Genomic DNA, 4,041 nt, shown 5'->3' with positions numbered 1-4,041 from the left:
ACTGCATAATTTGTGGTAGTGGGGGACTGCGTTCGCGCTTTCCCCTGATCATTTCGGTTTGCGAAAAGTCAGACTGTGGGGCTTTACGAGGTCCACCCGCTGACCTTTAGCGGTGGTGCAACGGGGTAGGGTAGTGTACGGTTTCTATCTGGAGTTCGTGTTTTTCTTCCTCGTGTGTTGGTTTTTGCTCGTCGTTAGTATATCTACGACGGGCGTTAACGGTGTAGGGTAGGGAAGGCCGGCTCTTCAAGGTGCCGACGGGATACCTGCCGTGTCCATGTTAGTCGCCCCACATTGCTCTCGTCTTTTGGCACAGGTACGCGTTCCCGGACTTGACCAGCCGGTGGAAGACCGAGCCACGAGCGCCATGGTGGTGTTGGCTTCGTTGATCCTCCTCTGCCCACCGACCTGGATTCCCGAAACAGGTCGAGATTCTCTGGATTTCCTGGAGCCGAGAGGAGAGAATACCGGTGCCGGCTGGATTCCTTGCCCTGGCTCCGGGTACTGTAACAAAGCCTTTCAGCTCCCATCTAGCGTGCACGCCCAAGACCACTCACCCACCCACTGAGAGTCCCACAGAGGCCCAGCAAGCCGCAGGTGCAGAGCCTTCCCGTGACTGACTGTGTCACCACTGCCTGACTGGGTAGCAGGCACCTCTGCACCTTCAAGGATGGGGGGCAGTACCTTGGAAGCCGCCTGCCGCTCTCCGTGACACCCCAGCCAGGAAGGGTCGGCCATGCTGGGGCCCACACTTGCATCTGCTGGTCACAAAAAGCCACTGCCCCCCCTCCACCTCTCACCCTGCTGTTTCCCCAAAGCACCAAAGCTAGGTCCCCCAGGGATGCCACACCTCCACATCTCACCAGGGGCCACATCCAACGAAGGTCTTAAGGTTTTATCCTTGGTTCCTGTCTGCTGGTCTCTGCAGATGATGACCTTAGAGGCTGGGGTTTCTCTGTGGCTTCAAAGCAATCGAAACTTCCTGAAGGTCATCACCTGTTGGCTTCCCTGGCAGGGCCTCCTGAGCCCGTGGAGAGTCTGGCGCAGTCCATCTCAGTTAGCAGTAGGACAGTGGGACTGAGACTGGGTTGGGGAGAGAGAACCTCTCAAGAGGAGCTTGCCAGGAGAGGAAGCCGGGGAGGAGAGGAGAGAACAGTCTCCAGTTTGAGAGGCAGAAGCAACACCGAAAAGGGGCCCGTGGGCTCCGAGGTCAGGGATGGCAGTGGCTGGGTCCCTGAGGCTCCCGAGGGCCACACTCACATTGGGGTTCCGCTACCGGTCCCCTCTGTGATGCACTCCACCTGTACTTTGAGCCTCTGGAGTCTCCTTCCCACAGGAAGGAGGAGAACGAGGAAGACCATTCTCTGGCGCTATTCTCTGCACCCCCCGCCAACAACCTGGCTCTGACCCCAAGGTGAAGCCCATGCTCTCCTGGGTGCGCTCTGGCTGGGCCTCAGGATCTTGCTCTTCAGGCCCTGCCAATTTAGCCTGAAGGGCCCAGCGCTAAGTCAGCCAGCTGGTCAGAGCCCACAGGCCCGCCAAGGAGGGGAATTTGTGTGCCGGTCCACGAGGGCAGCTGCCCACGCCCCACCCCACCCCTACCCCCACTCTTCTGCGCCCTGCCTTCAGCCCTCGTTGCCCCGACTCTCCGGCTCCCTCTGAGCTCTAAGCCTGTGGTGTTGCTGCCAATCTCCCTCCCCACCCCCACCCCTTTCTACAGGTGGAGACCCCAGCGGTCAGTGGCCGGAAAGCGGGCGGGATGGAAATACTTCCATCTATTTCTGTCTCCCTCCATCAGATGTAGCCGGAGAATCGGGGAATCCGTGCGGGGGCGGGGGGGGGGGGCTTTTACCGCACCCCCCGGCGAAGTAGGTAGGTGGCTTGTACCGAGTGTGTGTGAGCAGTCACTGCTCTCTCAGCAGGAACACCAGCGCCCCGCGTGGCTGCAAGGGCGCGGGAAAACTCAAGTGTCCTGGGGCCGCACGCGGTCCTCACACTGACGGAACCCTGAACGCGCCTCCGAAGTGCTCATCGCGACTGGCGAGGCCCACGGAGGCCCCTGCTGCATTTCGCTTCTGCCAACGTCAGCCTCGATGCAGGCGCACGATGGGATGGGCGATGGCTTGGAAAACCTCAAGGTGACAGTTCTGTCCCACGAGTAGGTTAAGCTGGTCGGGGAAGAGGCTCTCGGGTCTCCGTAAGTCTGTATGTTTATAGACCACATGAAAGCCAGACAAGGAGGAGACGGACAGACAGACTGCAGCTGGGAGAGACAGAAGCAGTGACCGTCCCCGGAGGCAGGGCAGGAGACCGAGACCCAGCTCGAGAGGCAGAGTCGTCAGGAAGGATGTCCCTGCCCCGTGGGGTGACCCGTCCGCTTGTCAGCCGCGCGGGCTTGCGGAGGGCAGACGCTCTTGGCCCACCTCCTCGTCTGGAGCGGGAGCCGCGGGGGGGGTGGGGGTGGGGGTGCGGGGGGCAACGAGCGCACAGGGCGTGGGGCGGTGCGGCGCTGAGCCCAGGCAGGAGCGGCGCGGACGGGTAGCGCCGCAGGGCCGGTGCGGGCCGCCCGCGGCAGGAAGGCGCCGGGGCGCTCCCCGGGCGGCAGCACACCCGCAGCCGAGTAAGGGAGGCGGTGCGTGAAGGTTTTCCCGGCTCGGGCCGCCGAGGGGGGCCTGGGCCGGGCAGAGGTGGGGCTGGGCGCTAGCGGGGACGGTGGCTTCCCCGGCGGCGCAAAAGCGTCAGGCGCGTCCTTCGAGCCGGAATCGAACCAGCGACCTAAGGATGTCCACGCCTCTGCGGTCTACAGTCCTCCGCTCTACCAGCTGAGCTATCGAAGGGTGCGCGCTGGCGGGCCCGGGTCGTTACTTTTTCTTGAAATGACTGAGGCCACGGCGCGGGCGTGCCGGACGTCCAGCAGGCCCTGGCGCGGTCGGAGGCCCTGTCAGAGAAGAGCCGAGCCCACGTCGCCGCGGCGCCCGTTCCGCGCGGGGCCTCGAGTCCCCTGCGCTCGGTGGCCGCGGGGCGGGGGGTCCGGCATCCCGGGCGCGATGGTCGAGCTGCCTGGGCCCGGGCTCTCACCCGCGGCCTCCTGTCCCCTCCCGGGGCCCCCTCCTACAGGTGGGGCCGATCCCGGTCCGCGGCGGGGGAGCGGGTAAGAGGGCAGGAGGGGCGTTGGCGAACCCCACGCGCGGGTTGGGCGACCGAGGCCTTGCGGAGCGGAGGAGGGGAAAACCCACTGGATCCGCGCACCAGGTAGGCGGCTGCGAAGCGCCTACCTGCGGTTTTTAAGTGCCCTCGGTTCACAGTAATCCTTGGGCCAAAATGACACCTTTTGGTGTGGCAGACGATGCCGCCGTTCGAAGCCAAGATCATCTTGCCGGGATTATGCAAGTCTCCTCATTTCCCTGCTTTACAAAACCCTTGCAGACAGATTTTTTATTTTTATTTATTTAATTTATTATTGATAACTTTTTTGGGGGGGTGCCAAGCGGAGTGGGAGGAGGAGGATTCAGATCAAGCCACTCCTCTGCTCAAAACCGTTCAGTTCAGGGGTGCCCGGGCTGGCTCGGTCCATAGAGCATGTAGCTCTTGATCTCGGGGTTGTGAGTTCGACTCCCCCCGCCCCTCCACCGCCCATTGGGTGTAGAGCTTACTGTTTTTTGTTTTTTGTGTTGTTGTTGTTTTTTTTTTAGATTATATTTTTAAGTAATCTCTACACTAAGGTGGGGCTCTAACCCTAAGCCGGGCGGTAGAGCTTACTTAAGCAAACAAACACACACACAACAAAGAAACAGACCCTTTGGTTCACTCGGATGTAAAGTCTTAACAATGATCATGGCAGAGTGCAGCGGTGGCTGGAGCTGCCTGGCTGGTCTGTTCTGAGGAAAGGCCAGCAGCCGGATGGACCCGGCCAGGGCGGCTTACACCTGAGACAGACTACCCCAGGGCACTACCAGAGGTGGAAGTCCGAGTCAAGAGCAAGAGCGTCTGTCCGCCGTAGCCAAGCTGATCTCAGCAGCAGCAAGGACCTGTGGTGGATTT

At 61.6% G+C, this 4,041-nt stretch overlaps 1 non-coding gene and 1 pseudogene across 1 annotated transcript; one reads left to right on the top strand and one right to left on the bottom strand.

Annotated features, from left to right (window-relative positions):
* LOC123323897 lies at positions 1-47 on the top strand (annotated as a pseudogene; the record flags this gene model as incomplete).
* A 2,700-nt stretch (positions 48-2,747) lies between these two features.
* On the bottom strand, positions 2,748-2,837 carry TRNAY-GUA. Its single transcript is given in 2 exon segments — positions 2,748-2,783; positions 2,801-2,837. It is a non-coding gene; the product is annotated as a tRNA-Tyr (tRNA).
* Between the last annotated feature and the right edge of the window lie 1,204 nt (positions 2,838-4,041).

This window comes from Neomonachus schauinslandi, unplaced genomic scaffold (genome assembly GCF_002201575.2).
Source record: "Neomonachus schauinslandi unplaced genomic scaffold, ASM220157v2 HiC_scaffold_2050, whole genome shotgun sequence".
NCBI classification, from domain to species: domain Eukaryota; kingdom Metazoa; phylum Chordata; class Mammalia; order Carnivora; family Phocidae; genus Neomonachus; species Neomonachus schauinslandi.
Note: the sequence above shows the minus strand (reverse complement) of the source record. Positions and strands in the feature narration are given on the sequence as shown.